This window comes from Camelus dromedarius, chromosome 14 (genome assembly GCF_036321535.1).
Source record: "Camelus dromedarius isolate mCamDro1 chromosome 14, mCamDro1.pat, whole genome shotgun sequence".
In the NCBI taxonomy this organism is placed as follows: Eukaryota; Metazoa; Chordata; class Mammalia; order Artiodactyla; family Camelidae; genus Camelus; species Camelus dromedarius.
This window is the reverse complement of record NC_087449.1, coordinates 70,233,331-70,255,527: the sequence shown is the minus strand read 5'-3', so window position 1 is coordinate 70,255,527 and position 22,197 is coordinate 70,233,331. Positions and strand designations below refer to the sequence as shown.

The following is a 22,197-nucleotide window of genomic DNA, read 5'->3' as shown; positions in this document are numbered from 1 at the left end:
GTCCCGCCGGCGCCAAGGACGAGCGCCCACCGCCCGCTGCAGAAGCAGGGCCGCCGCTCCCTTTGTTCCCGGCCGGCGCCCCTCCTCCGGGCCAGCCTCCCGGGCACCGGCCGCGGGGCTCCAGGTCGGCCCCGGAACGAGGGCCCAGGGCCCCACCGGAACCCGGGCCCGGGCCCAGCCCCCGGCGCCCCCCGGCCCCGGCCGCCGCCCCCGCCCCGGCCCCGCAGACCCCACCCGGGCTGGGCAGGAAGACGCGGCCCGCAGACTGGGTGGGGGCGGGGAGAGTGGGGGCGGGGCGGCCAGGGCGGGCGGCCGGTGGCGGCGGGGATGGGGGGGGCGCCAGGGGCCGAGGCTCGGGGCCAGGGGCTGCCGCGCTCACCTCGACGCCGCGTCCCGCCTGCCGCGCCCGCACCCGCCGCCTCAGCCGCCTCGGCCGCCGCCCCGGGAGGTGGTCGCGCTCGGGCCGCTCCGCGGGCGCTGCGGGCAGGTGCGCCGGCGAAGCTCGCTCCGGTCGGTCCCGCGGCGGCCGCTCCACTCCCGCGCCCGCGCCCGCTCCTGCGCCCGCTCCCGCTCCCGCCGCCGCCTCCGTCCGCCCCTTAGACGCCTCCAGCCATCGGGATGGGCGCGGCGGCCCCTGCCCACAGCCTCGGGAAACCCCACGGCCGCGTCACCGCGCACGCGCGCGCGCACGCAGGGCTCAGCCGCGGCACGCCCGCGCGCACGCCCGCGCGCTTCATGCCTGCGCCAGCCCCGCGCTCGTGCGCGAGCCCCTTAAAGGGGCCTTACCTCGCCTTCGGAGACCCGCTCCAGAGAGCACCCCCCCGGGCCTGACCCGCTCGGTGCCCGCGTCCCCGGGCCTGTCTGCGGGGCCCTGCGCTGTCGTGGGCCTGCCTGCTACCGACCGACTTGGTTCCCAGCCATGCGGATGTGGGTGGAGGCCTCAGGGCTGGAGCCTGGCACCGCACCCCGTGCCCCGCATCTGCACCGTGCACCCCGCATTAGGCACCCTGAACATGCGCTTGGTACACAAGCCCCGCATACTCGCTCCGCACCCGACACACACGCCCTGTAACGCACCCTGCGCCCCACATCTGCATTTCACCCTGTACCCTGCACCCTTGCCCCGCATCTACATTCTGCACCCCGCATTCGGCGCCTTGCACTCGAGCCTCGCATTGCATCCCGTGCTCCACATCTGCATTCTGCACCCCTCACACGCGCCTGCCAGCTGGGTTCCGCACACGCACACCCCCAGCCCAGGCTAACCCACACCTGCACTGGATGAAGTCGGTCGGCCTCTGGGATGCCTGTCTTCTGCCTGCCCGCAGAGAGGACGCCCTGCAGCCTAGGGCCAGGGCCTGTCCTCGGAGATGCCCCTGGGGCTCCTTTGAGCTGGGCAGCTGCAGGGAGTGTGGCTTCAGTGATCAAGGCCCTCCTGTAGGGAATGTCCACCTGAGTGGAAGGTGTGACCGTGGGGAAGAGTGTCAGGAGGGACAGATGGTCCACCCCTGTAAATGTGGCTAAGTTAGCCAGGCAGCTGAGAATTGCAGACCCCCAGGTGGGGAAGGGGAAGGAGGCCGAGATGGGTCAGATGTCAGCAGCCTGTAGTTTCCTGTGTTCTCAGAAACCTCCTTGATGTCCATGAGTGGAACCCTCCGCCAATCAGCTCCCACATCATCTGACTTTGGGCTCCCCAGTTCCAACAACTCCCCACGCCATTGACTTCTTCACTGCAAGAGTTTGCGGTCCCCAACCCTAATCAGCCCCTTGCAACCACTTCAGCCCCCTGTCCCCAGTCCCCCCTGTGCTGCCCTTTCCAGACCAAATCCAGGGGCTCCTCCCCCTCCAGGCCTGCATGATTGGCTAAAAGAAGCAGGAGAGCACACCTGGCTCTTAAACCAGGACCACAACCTGCAGGGCCTGTCACCCCTCCCTCCCCGGCCTGTTCCCAGCTGTGGCTGATTTGTCTCTGTGTGTGTGTGTGTGTACCTGTCTGTGTGTGTGACTAGGGTGGCCCTCCACTCCATGGGCCCAGCTTCCCACCTCCTCTGCGGCTGTGCTCCCTGTCCCGCTCCCACTGGTCCTTCCTGCCTCACAGACTTGTCCTCAGCATTCTTGGAGCTCCTCCTCAATTCCTGGCAGAGGAAGTTCCAGGCTTGTCTCAGACCCTCCCTGCCCCAGCTCTGAACTCAACCATTTCTCCAAGGAGCCCTATTTTCTTTCCGTGGAGAATGGTATTTAGAAGCCAGGATCTGGGCCTTGGGTGTGCTTGCTGCTACTGGAGTCAGCAAGACAGAGCTAAGCATGAGCATGTGCAACCACACGTGTGTATGTACACACACACAGTCACACACAGACTACTCCCCCACCGTGTAGCCAGTCTCCCATGCTTGCCACCGCCCTCCAAGAACACTGACCCTAGGGGGGATGTCTACTCTGCTCCACTGAGCAAGGACTGAAGGTCAGCCAAATAAAACCACTGACAGGTCCCATTGTCCCCAGATGCCTCCCCTCTGTCCCCCTCACTGTCCAGTGCTCTGGCTCCTCTCTGCTCCTTGGACCACAGTCACTGGATTCTGCACTCTGGCCTGTGGCCCTCGTGACTCCATCTGCCCAGGAGTCTGTCCCCCATAACCTTCAGTCACACCTGCAGTCTCCCCCGCCTGCCCTGGTGCCCAGTGCTGCTCTGGCTCCCCCGACCTCACACAGTTCACATATAGGCTGCTTGCTCCTTGCCCAGCTCTCTCACTGAAGACCAGGCTTTGGCACCTTTGCCCACTGCCTCACCCGCCAAGAAGGACACGGGGTGCCCAGTGGGTCCCCAGGGAATGTGTGTGGAGTGGGTAGAAGGGGTGCGGGCAACAATCTGTGTTCCGAGTGATGGGGACATGACTCAGCGTGAGGACCAGAGGTGGGCGCGGGGGAGTAGGGAGGGTCAGAACAGAATGGTCCCGATGTCCAGGACAAGGGCAGGGGGTGGGATGGGGACAAGACTGCCTGCTGCTCAAGAGGAGGTGGAGCTCTTTGCTCAAGATGACACAAGGCCAGCAGGACAGGCCTTCTGAGCATCAGCAGGTGAACCTGGAGACGCAGGTCTCGAGGCCCTAGACTCAGCGTCAGAGACTTTCCTCAGAGTCCAGCAGGTCTGATGCCAACTGAACTTCAATGCCCGCCTAAGTGCAGGACCAGAAAAAGGAGAAATGAGGAGGGAGAGGAGTGGGGAGGAGCAAAAGCGGGGAGAAAGGAGGGAGGAGGGGGAAAGGAGGGGGGAATTGTGAAACGTGGAGGTTGAGGGCAGAGCCCGCTGCGGAGCACAAGGAAGTGGGCAGTGGGGTGAGACCACTCCGTGCTGCTGTGGGGTGTCTGGAGACCGGGGGACGCTCAGGACCCCCATCTGGGGCTCCTGCATCCCCACCTGAGGGCAGGCCTGACTTGGCAGCAGCACTGCTGGCAGGGTGGGTCCAGGGCTCCCCTGCCCCACAGGCCACCGTCGCCCTGGTCAGGCCCGTCCCCAGTTACACCAGGGCTGCAGGGCAAGGCCACACACAAGGACACGAGGCCAGTTCCTGTCCCAGCTGTCTGAGATTTGGGGTGCAGCCTGGTTGCCCCCAGTTAATCTATAGGTCTGCAGGGTGTGGCAGGGCCTTCCCTGGAACTTGCCCTGTGGCCAGGGCCTGAAATCCTGTTTATGTGTTTATGGACTGGGTGTGAGGGGCAAAGTTGAAAGAAGGCAGGAGGGAAGAAACTGGGGGCCCTGGGACCTTCCTCCCAGATTCCCTGTGTAGCCTTGGGAGGCCTCATCCCCCTACCCCCAGGCAGTAGGACACTTAGGCCCTAAAGACACATGCCCCAGGCCTTGGGCAGCTCTCAGGAACCCACAGGAGCTTCCAGCTTCCTGCCAGGGCCCTTGAGACCTCAAAGGTCTGAAGGATGCTCTGGGGACACCTCTGTCCCTGCCCCACCGTCCACCCCTTCTGCCCAGGCCTCCTGCAGTGGCCAGTCACCACCACCCAGCCCCCTCCTCCGTGGGGCATAAATCAGGACCCTTCATGGAGAGCTCGTGCCCAGCCAGGATGAGTTCCTGTATTCCCGGGACACCCCTTCCCCTGTAGATCGGTGGCCCTGAGTTCACAGCCATGCACGGTCAGCTGAATCCAGCCACGGGCCAGGCCCGCCAGGCCCAAGGTAAAGGCGGCGGCCCCAGAGCCCGGCTCAGCGCCCAGCCTTCACTGAAAGTCTGGGAGCGCGAATCCATAATTCAGATGCCCCTGCGCCGTCTGCTCCTTAGCAGGAAATGGTCTGACGGGAAAATAGGTCTTTGAAAATCTTAATTTTTCAAGCAATCTGTGCACAAGACCAGGACCTGCTTCTGGGCGCCCCCCCACCCTGCTCCAGGCCTGGCTTTTAGGGTCTCAGAGCCTCAGGGGCGGCTCCCACAGCGTCTGTCCTGTCCTGCAGATCCCTGTCCCTTTCTCCGCCCCACGGCCATCCTGGCTTCGCTTCCAGTAAGTGAGCCGGGCCCTGACCCTGCCTCCACGCCCCAGAGGACAGAGGATGAGGACGAGGAGGGGGTTGCAGAATGTAGGTAAATTGGAAGCAGCGCTAATTAGTTCCTGCGAGCTTCTGGAGGCAGTGTCTGGTGACAGAACGGGGTCAGGTGGTGAGGAGGCTCCTGTTCCTTCTCTCAGCTGAACTGACCGGGTGGAGCATCCACTGGGTGCCAGGAAGGCTGGGCCCTGACCCCACTTCCGCCCTGACTCTGAGCAGGTCTGCGGGGGCCACAGGGAGAGCGGGGTGGCCAGTTCTCTGTGGGCTGGCCAGTAGGAAGGTGACACTCAGGCAGACCCCAGGGCAGGCAGAGAGCCGCATGGGTGGCGGGGGGCAGGGGGCCTCAGAGCCCAGGGGAGGGTCAAGGCCCAAGGTGGGCTTGGCTGACGAGCTCACGGGCATCAAACCCAGGAGGCCGGGGCAGCAGGGAGAACACACCTCACTGGCCTTGGGGAGGGCGCTGGCTGCTGGCCCTGGCTGCCAACAGACCCTGAAGGCTCCCTGGACCCCTTCTCCTGGGCAGTGAAAGCAGCCCCTCTCTCCCAGGGCATGACTCGTCCCTTGTTCCCAAGCCCCTACCATGCATCTCGTGACCTGACCCTCGAGCCTGTGACCTTCCTCATCACCCACCTTTGGGCATGAACAGACCAATGGGGTCCCAGAATGTGGGGGTCAGTGGGGAATCAGGAGGGGCCAAGTTGCGGGGGAGCGGCAAACACAGAAGTGGGCGTCTTGCTCTCGGATGGGCAGCTGCATCCTGGGGAAGGCCCAGGCGTCTCCCTGCCACTCCTGGGGAAGCCACGCCAGTGGAGCTCAGACTGGGGGGCAGCTCAGACCATCAGCTCCAACAAATGCCCCTGCTGCCTTCCTGGGCGAGCTCGCACCTCTGTGGGGTTCCTTGTGGTGGGTATATCTGGTCTCAGCACAGAACTGGGGCTGCACTTGTGGGGCTGGAAGGCCTGGCCCCACCTGATGCCATAGCTAACCTAAACGAGGGGCTTTTCGATGTCATTCGTGGAGTGAGACACCTGTGGTTGAGAACACCAACCTCGCAAAGGAAAAAAGATGCAGCCGTGGGAGAGGAGAGAGGTAACCCCCACATACATCCCCAGAAATGTCTACACCCATGGATGCACAGCATGCACACACGGGAGCTGGGGCAGCCAGGACTCCTGGTAGAAGGCAGCAAAAGCTTAACTAGCTTATCTGAAAAGAGGCCATTACTGGCTCAGGGAATGAGTCTGTGAACAGTCATCTGGGCTTCAGGCACAGCTGGATCCAGGCGTTCAGTAAGGCTGTTGGGGCTCCCTGTTTGGCTCTGCTTCCCTGAGCTGTGGCCTGATGGGGAAATGGCTGGTGGTTCCTCCCTTCCCCGGACCCCAATTTAGCAGCCACAGTGCTTCAGAGACTCTGAGATGACTGTCTTTTGACCCCAGGAAGGCAATCAGATTTCATGTGGCCCTGGAGGCAGGGAATGGAGGTGCCACTGTCCCTGTTTGGACAACATGCAGACCCAGAGCAAAGGCAAATCCTGTCACCAGGAGGACGAGGTTACTAGACAGGAAGAAAACAGCGGGGGAAAAAAAGCAGGATTTGGGCAACAGCTGAGATACTTATAAGCAAAGCCTCTGTTGGTTGTTGGGTTCAAGGCCCACAAGGTCCAGGCAGCCCCAGCCTCTGGCCTGCTAGGTCCTGAAACCGGATATTGGGGGGCAGAGCCTGGAGGAACAGGGCTGGGCCGGCTCTGGCGGCCTGGTTCTCCTCTGCCCCCACCCCTGCAGCAGCCTCCAGGGCCTCCCAGGCGGGCATGGAGGGTGCCCCTAGGGGCAGCTAGTGCTCCCACCCGGCCCAGCCCCCAGCCCCATTTCCTCTCCGGGCCTGGGCGCCGCCCTTGGCAGGCAGGCTGCGATTGTTCTGCACAGAAGCTTCCCCGGCTGCCTGCAGAAGGCCCGGCAGCCACCGCCCAGCCCTGGAGAGCAGCTGCCAGAAACTGCCTGGGTGCATGCTGGGCCGGTGCTGGGAGAAGAGAAATGCCGAGATCCTGAGATAGAGAGAGAGAGAGAGAGAGAGAGAGAGAGGGAGAGAGAGAGAGAGAGAGGGAGAGAGAGAGAGAGAGAGGCACGTGAGAGGGAGGGGTGCACATCCAGCCCCCGACACCCACACACAAAGGAGAGAGGGGAGCCCAGGCAGGCACAGAGGGATGAGTGGAGTTCTCAGTGCCCAGAGTGGGAGGGTCTGGGAGTGGGAGCCGGTGGGCAGGGCATCTGGGGCAGTGGCTGCCCAGAAAGGACCCCCCCCCGCCCCGCCTCCGGCTTGGCCAAGCGTCCTGCCTTCGGGTGCCACCTATAGGCCTGGGCGTGCTTGGAGAGGGGTCCCTGGAGCCAGGAAGCTGGGACCTAGTGAGCCTAGCTCTGGGTGGACCACACTGGCTTGGTGGGTCACGGGCCCGTGCAGGGTGATTGAAGCCTCCGCCGCACACTGGCCAGATCCCAAATCTGACAGCCGCCCAGAGTTGGGGCGGCCTGCTCGCTGCCTCCCCTGAGCTTTGGCTGTAGACATGAACAGGATGAGGGGTGGTGGCTGCAGGGATCGGGGTAGCTTGTCCAGAGGAGGGCCAGGGAGGCTGCCTCCAGCTCCCCTCGCCTCCCTCTGCCAGGGCCCTGCTGGGGGGAGAGTGCCCCCTGCTCTGGGATTCGGCTCCCCACAGGTGGTGCCCTGGGACTCAGCTCCACTAGCACCTGCCGGGTAAACAGCTTGCACCTGTAGCACCAGCAGAGGGCAGGGGGAAGGTGGGCAGTCCAGCCCCTGGGGTGCCTGCGGCCTGAGCAGCCTTCCTGAGCCCAGTGCCCTGTTGGGCCACGTAAGAGGCAGCCCAGAGATGGCCCCAGAGCCTGGACCACGTGCTCTGGAGCAGCCCTCCCACCCCAGGACGCTGGCCTGAAGTCGTCTGATATGAAGACGCCACGCAGGGCCACTTCCAGCAGGCAGTCACTGAGCACAGGGGAAGGGACTTTGATCCTCAAGGCCACACAGACCCAGAGCTGCCCCTCCCACTCTGTGGCCACCGACAGGGTGCCACCGCAGGCCACCCTGTGTTGGCACAGTGGCACAGCCTGGCCCCTGGGCTGCTTGGCAGGAAGGGCCCTTCCCTCTGGGCCTGCCTCCTGGTCGCTGTCCCGACAGCCCCCTGGCCTCTTCTCAAGTCACGACCTGGAGGGACTGTCCTTTCCAACAGAAAGACCCACCAACCTTCCTCCCTCTGTGAGGGGGCAGGGACTCAGCCCCATGGCCCATGTTCCCACCCCGGCTCCAACTCAGCTCAGGGCATGGGGTCTCCACCAGGAAATTCCTCCCCACAGGGCAGCCCACACTCCCCTGATCAGAAGGGGAAATTCCTCAAGGACTCCTGGGGACTGGAAGCTTCACCTGGACAGGGTTCTGCCTCAGCAGCCACTTCCTGTTTTGCATCGTGGTAAAATACACATACTGTGAAATTGACCGCTAACACCCTTTTGAAGCATACAGTTCCATATGCACTTAGTATGTTCACGTGATTGTGCAACCATCACTTGTATCCAGTTCCAGAACGTTTCACCACCTCCAAAGGAAGCCCCTCTCCCTCCCCCAGCCCCCGGCTTTCTATCTCTGTGGATCTGCCTGCTCTAGGTACTTCACACGTGTGGAATCATACAACACGTGACCTCGTGACCTGAGCACCACGTTTTCAAGGACCAGCCATGCTGCAGCCAGTGTCAGCACTTCGTCCCTTTTTGGGGCTGCGTAACCCACTAAGCGGCCCCGCCACACTTTGTGTCTCCAGTCGTCCGTTGATGGACAGTCGGGCTGCTTCTACCTTTCAGCTGTGGTGACTAGCGCTGCTGTGAACACACGTGTGCAAACTTTTGTTTTCAGTCCTTTGGGGTATTTCCTAGTAGTGGAATTGCAGGGTTGTACGGTAACTCCATGTTTAACCTGAAGAGCCGCCAAGCTGTTTTCCACAGCAGCTGAACATCCCCACCAGCGATGTGCAAGGGTTCCATTCGCTCCCCACCTGAGACGTGTGACCCTCAGCCTTTCCGAGTCTCACCATCCTAGTGGCTGTGAAGTGGCATCTCGTTGTGGTTTGATTTGCATGTCCCTGGTGACTAGGGACACTGAGCATCACCTCGTGTGCTAATTGGCCATGTGTATGTCTTCTTTGGAGAAACGTCTGTTCAAGTCCTTTGCCTTTTCTGAACTTGTTTTTTGTTGTGGTGGTGATGGCTGAGTTGTAAGAGTTCTTTGTGTATTCTGGACACAAGACCCGTAACAGATAGGTAATTCTGCAAATATTTTGTCCCTTTCTGTCAGTTATTTCTTCACTGACAGTTCTTTCACTTTTCCATTGATAGTGTCTTTTGATGCACAAAAGGTTTTCATTTTGATTAAGTCCATCTTACCTTTCCCTTTTTCGTTTCTTGGCTGCTTGCATTTTGGGGTTATGTCTAAGAAGTCATTGCCAAGGCTAAGGTAATGAAGATTTACCTCTACTTTTCCTTCTTAGAGCTTTGTAGTTTTAACCCTTACATTTAGGTCTCATAAACTGTAAGTTGATTTCTGTATATAGTGTGAGGTAGGGGACCAAATATTCTTTTGCACGTGAATATCCAGCTTTTCTAGAACCATTTGTTGAAAAAGCTGTCCTTTTCCCCCATTGAATGGTCTTGGCATCCTTGTTGGAAACCATTTGACCACACATGTGAGGATTTATTTCTGGGCTCTCTCTTCTGTTCCGTCCATCTATCTATCTGTCTTTATTTATAATAATACCACACCGATTTGGTCAGTATAGCTTTGTAGGAAGTTTTAAATTGGTAAGTTTGAGTCCTCCAGCTCTGGTCTTCTTTTTTAAGATTGTTTTGGCTACTCAGGATCTCTTGCAATTCTGTACGGATTTGAGGAATGACTTTTCTTCCTCTGCAAAAAAAAAAAAAAAATGCCTTTGACATTTATCAGCTACTTCTTAAAAAAAATAAGCGCCAAGAGGAGGCTGTGCTGGTGGCAGTGAGGAGGGCAGGTCCTGCTGGGAGGCAATGGGGACCGAGGTGGGTCTGGGCGGAGGGCTGCGGCCCCCTCTGGCTGCCTTGGGGTGTTTGAGCCTGCGATGAGAACCACAGTGGACCGGGCAGGGCCAGGTGTCTGGAGTGGTGGGGCTTGTGGTTGTTTGGGGACGAGGGCATGGACGAATTAGGGGTGACACCTGGCTGTCTGTCCAAGCAGCTGGATGGTGAATCAGGAGGGCAGGCAGGTACGGCTGGGGTAGTCAGAGCTGGGCGGCGGTAGGCAGCGCTGGGTGGAGGTAGGCAGTGCTGGGCGGGGGTAGGGAGAATGTGCTGGGTCCTGGACCTTTCTAGCCCAAGACGCTCAGAGATGTCGGGTGGAGAAGCAGGCCCACAGTGGGCTTGGAGAGCCTCGGGCTAGTGAGGGGCCGTGGGGGAGCCTGTGTAGCTGAGGATGTTGGGGGCTGCTGATGCCCCCACCCGGGGGAGGGGTGAGGAGTGAACAGGAGGCAAACACCCTCTCCCAAGAGAGGGAGGACTTTCCAGACAAAAGGGCTGTGTGGCCAGGGCAGCAGGCACCAGCATAGGGTGGGGTCCTAGGCCAGGACCCAGGGAGCTGTAGGGTCCCAGAGCTGGCCTGAGGTGGGGGTGGAGGGGCACATGTGAACACAGCCAGGAGGCAACACAGGACCAGGGGAAGGGGGAGGCCTTAAATGCTGGGTTCAGGGGCACCTCCTTCCTGCCACCTGCCCCACCCCACCCTCTTCCACATTTTGGCAGCATGTTCTTACAGCCAGGGCAGAGCCTGGAGCGGGCACAGAGTGACAGGCAGCCACGTGAGGTGCGTGGTTGGCAGCACGGGCATGGGGAGTCTCGCTCCTGGAGGCCCCTAACTGCCATTCAGCCCCTGGGGACACTGTTCAGCCTGGAGGGGAAGAACCCAGCCCCTTGTCCTGGGTCTCCTCTCCACCCCTGTCCCACCTGGGGGGTGGGGTGCGAGGTACTTGACCTGGTCCCTGCTGCCAGTCAAGTCCCACCTCAGCCGCCCCTGCCCCAGGCGTGAGTCCAGCCTGTCAGGCCGATGAAATTGCCCTGGGACCCCATACTAGGACCCAGGGGGATCCTCAGCACCCAGAGCCCCCAGGCTGCCTTCTGAAGGGGAGGTGGGTGCCGGGTAGCTGTGGGCTGGGCCAGCAGGGACAGCAGGGGTGAGGGTGCCACTGGGTCCTGTGCTCCTCCACCCCACCTATCCCCGCCTGCAGGCTCTGGTCCAGGTTGAGTGGGCACTTTGCCCCCAGGCTGGGCACTACGAACATGCCTTGCGGCAGGCACGGGAGTAGGGGGACAGCAATCACCCCGTCCAGGCCCCCAGCCCCTGGAGTCTCAGTACCACAGTCCTTGGCAGTGGAACCTGCCTCTGGAGGGTGCAGCTCTCCTCCCTTGGGAGGGACCTGGGGGCCTGAGGGTTGTTTATCAAGAATCCTGTTCCAGAGGCCCAGCCCACCTGCCCCCTGGGGGATGATGCAAACTGTGCTTCAAAGGGGCAATGATAGGGCACAGGGGCCAGTGGGCCTGGATCAGGGCAGAGACCCAGGGCCGTGGTCTTGAAGGCCTTGAGGCATGGGGCCCGGGTGCGGTGGAAGAGGAAGCGGTGGGCTGGCACCCCAAGCAGCAGGGGTGCCAGGCAGAGCACAGAGCACCTGCTGGCCCTCGGGCTGCCCCTCCTGGGGCGGCCAGGCCCAAGGCACTGGGTGTTTTGGAAACTAGCAGGCGTAGCTGGGCGCATGGGGGGCGCTGCCTGGAGCCAGGGCCCTGGAGCTCTCACTGTGACGTCCATTTGGGACCCGCTGGGCTTCGCCACATTCCCCTAGCATCTGCCCAAGCCTGCACTGGATCCCCGGGGGTTGGGACGGGGTTCAGCCTGCCGGATTAGACTTCTAAGGACCTGCCAGGTCTACGTTTGGGTGGGCACTGAGGTGTCATGACCCCTGAAAGAGATCATGGGGAGGAAGAGCCCAGAGAGAGTGTGTGTAGAAGGGGCTGGGAGTCAGCCCCACTGGGTGCCACCTGCTGAGGCCAGGGCATATGGATGCTGCCCCAAGGCCAGGCAGGCATTTCCCCTCCGCAAGGGGCTTGGCCTCCTCCAGCTTCAGTGTCCCCTTTGTGCAGGACAGACCTCCAGGCTCCACCACCCTCTGGCCCCCCTCGGCCCGCTGTAGCTAGAGACGCCTCAGGTTCAAAACCTCTTTTAGCTTTCGGACAAAACGACCTTGGTGTTGTCACGTTCAAACAAGACTGGAGAGGACAAGGAAGAGCCCTCAGAACACTGAAAGCCCCTGAGCCCTGCAGGGGAGCAGGGGGCATACACACAGGGCCACCAGGGTCAGCTGCGAGCCCCCTTGGGGCCTGGGCCACAGCGGGTCACACAGCAGCTAAGCAGAGCAGTGGCCCCAAGCTCCTGGGCATGGCTGGCCAGTGTCCCAGGATAAGGCCGAGCCTCCAGGCAGAGCCCTCAGAGTCCAGGGCCTACTCTCTGCCCTGATGTGAACAGGGGTCCGTTTGGTGCAAACTGCTGCCTGGGGATGGGGTAGGGGCTTCTCGGGCGGGGGTGGTGGTGGTGGTTGCGAACACTTGGTCAGGGATCAGACCAAAGTGAGCATTGGTTCCACTTTTCCGCAGACGGCACCCTGCCACACAGTCTGCCACCTGCAGCAGGCTGGGCTGTGAATGAAATGAACACTTACGCCAGTTTTGTGCTAGCATTTGAGAGAACCCGAAAGTGAGGCTTCTAGGGCAGGGTTTTGAGACCAGGGCTTGAAAATGGCCAGGCAGGAGGCCTCGGAAAGCGACTCCACGCAGCTCAGAGCCCTGGAGAGCCGACGCCACTCACCGCAGGCAGGAGCCGCTGCCCTCCATCCCGCGGCCATATCTGCCCGGGCTCCTCGCGGCCCGCGAGCGCCGCCTGGTGCAGACGTGCAGAGTGGACGCCGGGCGCCGCCGCTTCCGGGTCGGGAGCCGGGCGGGGCCTGGACAGGGGCGGGGCCGAGCGTCGGGCGAAGGGCAGGGGGCGGGGCCGGGTGAAGAGCCGGGGTCGGGGCGGGCCGAGCGTCGCGGGCGGGGCGGGGCGGGGCGGGGCGGGGCGGGGCCGAGCGGCCGGGGTACCAGCTCCGGTGGGAGATACTCCGCTGCGGACCCCACCCTCCGGGGCGGGCTGGCAGGGGGCGGTGTCTGGGTGTCTGGCACTCCCCAGGAAGACCCGGGATGGCCGCGGTGACTTGTTCTAAGACAAGCTTGTGATTTTACTAAAACCGTCCATATTTTCAGGGCTGGTGACTCACATCGCCCCACGCCCGCTCGTCGCGAAAACGACCCCTTTCCCGTGTGCCCCACCTTTCTGTAGGCTGTGTCTTGTGGACAGAGAGCATCTAACTTCGTCTTATCCAGTCAGTTTGGTCGCCTTTTAAGTGGCGACTGTTTTAAATGCCATTATTTTTATTATTGATGTATTTGCATTTCTTTTTTTTTTAAGATGAACTATTTTTAGAATAGCTTTAGATTTACAGAGTACGGGAAGTTCCCATACACGTCACACTCGGTTTCTTCTATTATGAACAGCTATATTAGCACGATACACGTCACAATCAATAAACAAACACTGACATACTGTTAACTGAAGTCCACACTGTATTCAGATTTCCTTCGTATTTACCCAGCGTCATCCTTCTGTTCCAGGATCCCACAGTAAATTTAGTTGTTGCAGCTCCCTGGGCACCTCCTGGCTGTGGCAATTTCTCAGACTTCCCCTGTCTTTGATAACCTTGACTGTTTTGAGTCCTGGTCAGGACATCCTGTAGGCTGTTCCTCTTTGGGATTTGTCTGGTGTCTTCCCCCAGTGATTAGAGCAGGGTTGTGGGTTTTGGAAGGAAGACCAGAGAGGTACAGGGCCCTTCTCCTCCCGTGGTTTCCAGGGCGTGTCCCCTCAACGTGACTCACCACTGTGACCTTGACCCTGATTACTGGGCTGTGGTCCTTCCCATTCTCTGCTTCTTTGGAAGGAAGCTACTGCTCACCACCTACAAATTAAGAAGTGGGGAGAAGGGAGCGCATCCACATACATTATTTGGAATGCACCTGTATGGGAGATCTGACTCTTTCCCATGTATTTATTTAGGCATTTATATCAATATCGACTCATGGATATGTATTTATTTTTATCGTGGTGTTAAAATGCACATAGCATAAAATTTACCAATCTGACCGTTGAAGGGCACAGCTCAGGGGCATTAGGCACATTCACACTGTTGTGCAGCCATCCCCACCAGCCTCTCCAGAACTTTCTCATCTTATAGAGGTGAAAGTCTGTCCCCATTAAACACTGACTCCCCATTCCTCCGTTCCCCAGGCCCTGGCAACAATCATTCTATTTTCTTTTTTTGGGGGGGGGTTAGGTTTATTTTATTTTTATTTACTTATGTTTTAATGAAGGTACTGGGGACTGAGCCCAGAACCTCATGTACGCTAAGCACATGTTCTGCCACTGAGCTATATCTTCTCCCCCTTTCTACTTTTTGTCTCTATTAATTTGCTACTTTAGGGATCTCATATAAATGGAATCATACAGTATTTGCCTTTTTATAACTGGCTGATTTCACAGAGCGTAATGTCCTCAAGTTTCATCCCTGTTGTAGCTGGGGTTAGAATTTCCTCCCTTTTTAAGGCTGAATAATAATAATTCCATTGTATATTGTATTAGAGTTCTCCAGGGAAACAGAATCGGTTATGTATGTATAGATATCAATATGACACATAGAGATGGGATTTTAAAATGCACTCATTGACAGGCATATGTAGAATAGATAAACAAGATTATACCATATAGCACAGGGAAATATATACAATGTCTTGGGGTGGTTCACAGTGAAAAAAAATGTGACAATGAACATACATATGTTCATGTATAACTGAAAAATTGTGCTGCAGTGGAATTTGACACAACATTGTAAAATGACTATAACTCAATAAAAACATGTAAAAAAAGGAATAAAAAGGGTAAGATATACATAATTTGTACATAAAAAGAATAAAAAGGGATGCAGTAGGTTCTATGACAAAAAAAAAAATGCACTCATTTGCTTAGGTACAGGACAAGGAGATTTACTATGAGAACTGACTCGTGTGCCCATGGAGAGGCAGGTCTGCCGCCTGCAAGCGGGAGGCCCAGGAACACCAGTGGGGTAACTCAGCCTGAGACCAGGAGTGCTGATGTCCGAGGGAAGGAAAGGCTGGACGTCCCAGCTCAGGCAAAGAGAAAATTAGCCCCTGTGCTGCCATTTTGTGCTTTCTGGGCCCTCAACAGACTGGAAGATGCCCACGTGCACTGGGGAGGGCCACCTTCTTTACTCGTTAACAGAGTCAATGTCCAGCTCTCCCAGAGACAGTCACAGTCACACAGCTACCTGTTGCCCTCGGCCTCGCCAGCTTGATACATAATATTAACCATCATATACACACGTATACATACACACACACACACCACATTTTATTCATCTATCCACCGATGGACACTTGGGTTCTTTCTACCTTTAGCTCCTGTGAATCATGCTGCTGTGAACACGGGTGTGCAAGTACCTGTTTGAATCCCTGCTTCCAGTCCTGCTGGGTACATATGCAGAAGCAGAATTGCTGGGTCGTATGGTCATTCCACACTCAGTTTTTTGAGGAACCTCCATACTGTCTTCCACCAGCCATGCACCAGCTTTCGTTTCCCCACAGCCAGGCCAGAACCTGTTCTTTGCTTTTTGGTAGTGGCCACCCTGACGGGTGTGTCTCATGGTGACTGAATTTGCGTCTCCCTGGTGGTCAGTGAAGCAGAGCGCCGCCTTGTGTGCTTGTTGGTCATGTGTGTGTCTTCTTTGGAGACATGTCCGCTCAGGTCCTTTGTCCATTCTGGAATCACGTTGTTTGCTTTCCTTGCTGAGTCGCAGGAGTTCTTTGTATTTTCTGGACGTTAGTCTCTTAGCAGGCCTATGCCTCGCATTGCCTTCTCCCGCCCTGTGGGCTGCTTTTTCGCTCTGGTGATGGTGTGCTTCAGTGCACAGTGGATGTTCATCTTACACTTTGTCTGTAACCAAATATGATCGGATTTATTTTCTGGCTCACACTCTTCCAGCTTTGGCCCCTGGGCGCTCTGTCACGTGGCTGGGCTTACTTGTTTTTCCTCCCCGTTTTACTGTGCTATAATTGACGTACAGCACTGTATCAATGTGAGGCTCACAGCACGATGATCTGACTCACATGCACCGTGAAGTGACTCACGCAGTAAGTCAGGGAACATCACCATCTCACACAGACACAAAATCGAAGACAGAGGAGAAGTTTTTTCCTTGCTAAGAGAACACTTAGAATTTACTCTCTTAACAGCTTCCACGTGTAGCACACAGAAGTGTTCATCATGTTTATCGGGTCGTGCGTGACACCCCTAGTACTGATTTATCTTATCACTGGAAGTTTCCACCCTTTGACTGCCTTCGCCCGCCCCACGGGCCCGCCCCCGGCCCCTGCTCTTTTGTGCTGTTTCTTCCTCCTTCCCAGTAACGCAGGCTTCCTTCTCCCTTCCTACATTTCACTAGGTTCGTTGTGTTTTCTCTGTTTTTTCCGTCCACAGATGTGGAAGTTATACAGCCAGTTCAGTGACCTTGCTGGTTATCCTAAGCGCTTCGCCTTGCACTGTGGTCTCCGTCGCTGGCTCGGCCCTCCCCAGAGCAGCACCCAACCTTGTGCTTGCAGCCCTGCCCGCCTTCCCTGGCTGGTGGTCTGGGTTTGGGCTTCTCCGTTTTGACACCCCAGGCTGGCCCTTCGACAGGCACAGGAGTTAAGAAGGGGTGGGCAGAGGGCAGCCCCAGAGCTGGGCAGGTGATGGTGGGCAAGGGGGTGAGTCCACTGGGGACCTGGGGAGACTGTGTCGCCAGCGGGCAAGGAGGCTGGTGGCCGTAGGGCTGTGTGTCAGCTCCCACTGTGGCCCGCCCCTTGCTGGCTGAGTAAGATTCAGGAGGAAGTGGGGGCTGTGAGAGGCCCCTGGTGTGTGTAGAGTCCTGTCCCCCAGTCCTTGTGCTCCAGGCCCTCGAGGGAGACCCCAGGGCCCAGCTGTGCTCGTCTGAGTCCTGCCGGCATGGCCACAGCATGACCACCGGGTCCTTTGGCCCATCCGTGTCAGGCCCGGCTTGTCCTCAGCTGGTCAAGCTGCAGCTGACCCGGGTTGTTGGCCCAGTGGCTAGGAGGGCAGGTGGGGATGCTGAGGGGGACAAACATAGCCTCGGGTGGGTCAGGCAAGTCCTGCTCATTGTGTTCTAGCTGGGGTGGGGGTGTGGGGCCAGCCCTGCACAGGAGACGGGGGCAAACCTGCAGGTGCAGAGGGGTCAAGGGAGTTGGCCTCCAAACCGAGGGGGACACCCACCCAGACGTCGCACCCGCGTGTCAGGGTCCCGGCCTCCCCACCAGGGCCCTGACCTTGAAGGTCAGCCACTCTGACTCAGGTCCCAGATGTGGGCCTCCACTTCTCTGCCGTCCACTGCAGAGCGGCGAGCAGAAACCCTACGCTCTGCCCGTAACTGCCGGCGCCCACACCCACACCTGCCCTCACTCCTGGCTTTCCTTCCCCGCCACTGACCATCCCCACCCGGCTGAGCATAGGCACCAGGTGTGGGCTGGCAGCCCCTGGTCTCTCATCCCTGCTCCTGCAACCCACCAAAGTGACCGTCTAAGCAGGCAAGCTCCCAGGGATCTGTGTCCCCGTCCCCCAGCGCCTCCTTGCAGCTGGGCCGCATCCCACAGCCCATCCCGTTGCCGTCTGGGCCCTCCAGACGCAGAGCCCGAGATGGAGTCTGGGGTACTAGGGGTCGTCCCCGGGTCAGGGAGGGGCAGGGCCAGACTGGGGAGAGGTCCAGGTGTGCTGGAAGGAACCTTGGCCTGCCGTGGGGGCTCCGGAGCCAGCAACCTTTCAGAAGGCCCCACGTGGGGCCACAGGGGCCGTGCGAGCTGGGTCTGCACCTGAGGCCACCTTGGAGGGGTGGGACTCGCAGTGTCCTCTTACTGGGGGCCCCCAGCAGCTGTGTCTGTGGGTCTCTTCTCTTCTCCAGGAGGGCCTGGCTGGTCGGCCCTGGGGCGGCGCAGTGAGCCCAGCGCTGACGAGGCGGGGCCGGGGCCCCCCTGCTGCACAGGCAGCCTCTCGCTCACCCCGGCCTGCCCTTTCAGTGCGGGTCCGGCTGTTGTCTTCGGGATGCCCGTGGCCCCATCCTGTGAGCCCCACGGTGGGGAGGGCGGCCCTGGGGCCTGTGCACAGCTACTTGGAGCTCACTGCTCTGGCCTCTGGCTCGTTAGGGGTCTCCAGAGAAATGGGCCAATGGGAGGAAGGGCGGGAGGAAGACTGGTTTATTTTAAGGAATTGGCTGGTGTGGTTGTGGTGACTGTCCAGCTGGCTGGAGACCCAGGGAGGAGCTCATGCGGCAGCTCACGTCCAGACGTGGTTTGCGGGCAGAACCCCTTCTTCCTGGGACCCTCAGTCCTTTCTCTCAAGACCTTCAACTGATTGGATGGGGCCCACCCACATGATCAGTGTTCTCTACTTTACTCCACGTCTACAGATTTAAATGTTAATCACGTCTAAAAGAACTTCATGCACTCCCATGTTCACTGCACCATTATTCACAGTTGGCCAAGGGGTGGAAGCAACCTAAATGCCCATGGATTGATGGAGAAACAAAACGTGCTCTGTCTACCCAGTGGAATATTGTTCCACCTTAAGAAAGAAGGAAATTCTGATGCCTGCTACAACATGGATGAACCTAGCGGACTTTATGCTCAGTGAAATAAGCCAGACATGAAAGGACAAATATCGTCTGATGCTACTTATTCGAGGTCCCTAGGGGAGTCAAACCCACAGACAGAAAGGAGAAGCGTGGGTGCTGGGGGCTGGGGAGGCGGGGCATCAGTGTTTAGCAGGGTCAGTTTTGGTTGGGGAAGATGAGAAAGTTCTGGAGGTCTGCTGAATAACAAGGTGTGTGTAGCTCACACTACTGGACTGGACACGTAAAAACGGGTAAGGTGGTTACTTTTGTGATACGTGCTTTGTGCCACAAATAGAAAAAGAACAAGCAGAAAGACTGATTCATAACAAATGTTTGATAAACATGAGTTCTCTCCTCTGAGTAATATTTCATGCCAATTTCACCAGTGTAATCAATACAAATGTCAAAAACAGACTGAGAGCAACACCTAGCCTAGTGCTTGAGCAAACGCCTGGTTGGCACCTGAGCCCGGCCAACATGATGTGAAGCCCACCCCACCCCCCCACCTCTGGGTCCTGGGCCCCACCCCGTCGTGCTGTACCCACCGCCTCTCCTCCTCACTGGCCGTGGCCGGGCGGGTCGATGTGACTGGCTTCACTGAAATGTCGGGGGTTTTGCGGGGACGTGGTGGGAGAGTCTTTTCTCACTATTACAAAGCCTGAAGCCAAGGCCGGGAGCAGCTGGGCAAGGTGGGCACCCAGGCCGGCTTCTGGTCCTGTCCCAGCCGGGGCCCACTGGCCTGCTGCCCGCTGGAGCCGTGCTGTCCCTGTCAGCACAAATCCTGCGGCCTCAGCAGCTGTCCTGAACTTGGTGGCAGCATCTCTGGCGGGGGACACAGCATACCCCACCTGCTCAAATTCATCAGGCGGTCACGGGGCGGGGGCTGGGGTGTGTGTCTGTGTGTGCATGGCTCTGGGGGCCGTGCCCAGGGGGTGACGGGAATTGGTGGGGCCCGCTGGAGACTCTCCCTAGGGGCGGGAGCTGGAGGGGGATGGGAGGACCTACTCAGCCCCAACTTGGAACCACAAAACTCTGAGGGCAGTGGGTAGGCCAGCGGATCTGCATTCACTGCCTGGAGGGGAGCGCAAGGACCCAGGCCCAGGCGTCCCTGGTCGGCCTGGGGGCAGGGGTGTGCGAGGCCTGAGCACACACATGCAGTGGTAAGTGTGCTGCAGGTGTCTGGTTACTCAACAGCCTGGCCACAGGGCTCCCCTGGGAGTCAGCTCTGCTGTTCTGAGTGGGAGGGAGGTCAGGTTTCCCTGAGAAACCCCAGAATAGCCCCTGACTGCCCAGAGGAAACCTGGCCTGGCTTCTGAGTTCCGTCTGCCCTGCCCTCCCTTACCCCCAGCTTGTGTCCAGCTGTCTTCTCCTCGGACTGCCGCCTCTAGCCCCTTCTGGACGGGGTGGCCAGAGAGGGGTCCCAAACACATTGGATTCCTGAACCTGTCTTTAGAGGGTGCCAGCAAAGTGCTGGCGCCATGCTGGGGCACTGGGCTTCTGGGGATGTGAGTGTGTCACCTGGCCAGGGAGGGCATTCAGCAAGCTCACAGAGTAGTGACGACAGCCCGTGGGGGCTCTCGCTGCAGAATGGTGGGAGTGGGCCGGCGTGGTGAGAAAGGAATGCACAAAGGCGCTGGTCAGTCCTTTTCCCGCCCTGACCCGCGGTGTCCACTCCTGCTGCCCCAGGCAGGGCCTTGGTGGGCACCCAGAGTCGGAGAGGGAGCTTCAGGGTGAGGGGTGCTCAGGCCAAGGAGAGCCAAGAAGGGCTGACCTGTCCCAAAATAGGGCTGACAGGCTCTCCTGGCCGAAAAAGGCTCTTGGAATCTGGACCCTAGGGACCCAGGGCAGCCGGGCCCAGCTAATACACCTGGCCGCCCTCAGCCCTTTGTTCTCTGCTCACAGCAGCTCCAGTGCCACCTGCAGTGCCCTCGCAGCCGGCCACAGACATGGTAAGGCTGATCCTGGTGCCCGGCAGAGCCCCCAGGGGGCTGGCTGGTGGTCAAGCCACAGCTGAAGCAGCGCCCGGCGGGGAGAGGACGGGCAGGCTTCTGGGCATGATTGGCTAGGGTCATGCCTGAAGGTGTGAGGGTCTCTCTGGGAGCCTGAGGAAGGAGTTTAGTGAGGCTGGATGGAGCGGGAAGAGTGGGGGCCCAAGGCCGAGCCCTGCCAGCCACTGACACTGCCCTTGCTCTGGGCAGGCGCAGGTAGGGCGGTCAGGTGCTGGACTGTCCCCCTGGGATGCCAAAACCTGCTGACAGACTGCCCTGGGGCTGACCCCCAATCCTTGTCCATGGGCAGGCCTGGAAGCCCCTTGCCTGGGAACCCTCACCCTGGCCCAGGCCAGGCTCCTCCCCGTGATGGTCCATGGCGTCCTTTGCTGGTCTCCCTGGGTGTCCACAGACTTAGCCCTGGGGCCTGGGCCTGTCCACCTGCCCTGCAGCCCCCTACTACTCTCTCATGAGGCTGGCCTGCACTGTGGCTCCTTTGTACCCCACCCGCAACTCGTGGGCCCCTCCCCTTAAGCTGTCCCCTCAGGGGCTGTAGCCTAAAGCCTGCTCTGGGCTGGGAACCTCCTCTTTTAACAACAGGCCCTGAAGGATGGCCAAGTGGACGGATGGCCCAGGGTTCCTTGTGCCACAGGTCCCAGGGCCTCTCCCGGCCTGAGGGGCACGGAGCCCTGGTGAATCCAGTGTGTCTCTGCAGACAGAGCACCTGATGGCAGAGCAGGTCAGAGAGTACAAGAGGGTCTTCGAGATGTTCGATGAGGAGGGCAACGGGGCAGTGAGGATGGACCAGCTGGAGCGGCTCATGAGTCTGCTGGACATCAACCCCACCAAGAGCGAGCTGGCCTCCATAGCCAAGGATGTGGACAGAGACAGTGAGGCTGGCCCGGGCAGCCCTGGTGGGGATCTGCAGTGCGTGCGAGTGTGCCACCCTCACTCGCACCGTCTGCTGCTTGCCTCCCTGCAGAGAAAGGGTTCTTCAGCTTTGACAACTTCCTGGCCCTGGGAGAAGGTGCAGAACCAAGAGGGCGAGCTGAGGGTGGCCTCCCCATTCTTCGACAAGGAGGGCAAGGGCCACACCGACTGGGATACGCTCAAGTAGGGCTGGTGGCTGGGCGGTAGGGCGGCCGAGGCCAGCGCCGGGCCCGCTGCCACTCAGTGCAGGGTCCTGCACGTACGTGCTCATGAACACAGGTGAGACCAATGAGGTGGAGGCCGACAAGGATGGGGATGGGACCATCGACTACGAGGGTGAGCAGGGATGGGCCCTGGAAGCCTGCTGGCTGGCCGGCTGGGATACTGACCTCTCTCTGCTCTCAGAGTTCGTGGCCATGACGACCGGGGAGTCCTTCAAGCCGGTCCAGTAGGGGCAGCTGCTGCAGCTGAGGGAGGCCTGCTGGAGGAAGGCTGCTGCCCGCTACCACCCCCTGCTGCCCACCCTGCCATCCACTCCAGCTCTGCCTGGGGGGCCAATAAACGCTCCTGCCAGACTCCTGTACGCTTCACTGTCTCCAGCCTGGGAAGAAGGGGCTACAAAGACGTGGGTCTGGAGAAAGGAGAGGGGTTTCCTGAGCCAGACATCACACTTGGCCAGTCATGTCTGTGGGACACCTGATACTGCCCACTGCCCAGTTCTGGGCTCTGGACACCAGCCTGAAGGCCAGGCTGGGCGTAGGCCAAGGACCAGGCACTGACCCTGCCTGCCTGCACCAGGAGGCAGCTGACCAAGGGCCCCTCCCAGAGACCTTTCCTCCATGCAGAGGC

The 22,197-nt window shown here is 59.4% G+C and overlaps 1 protein-coding gene across 3 annotated transcripts in view; it reads right to left on the bottom strand.

The window, feature by feature from the left end:
- The window catches only part of GNB1 (G protein subunit beta 1), a 64,965-nt gene extending 64,357 nt beyond the window's left edge, over nucleotides 1-608 (bottom strand). For 2 of the 3 annotated variants that reach the window (XM_031463831.2, XM_031463833.2), the window contains exon 1: nucleotides 380-556. The gene's annotated coding sequence lies outside the window, so the exon portion shown is untranslated. Of the gene's footprint in view, nucleotides 1-379 lie in introns of all 3 variants that reach the window. The other variant, XM_031463832.2, reaches the window with a different exon arrangement.
- Nucleotides 609-22,197: the final 21,589 nt, after the last annotated feature.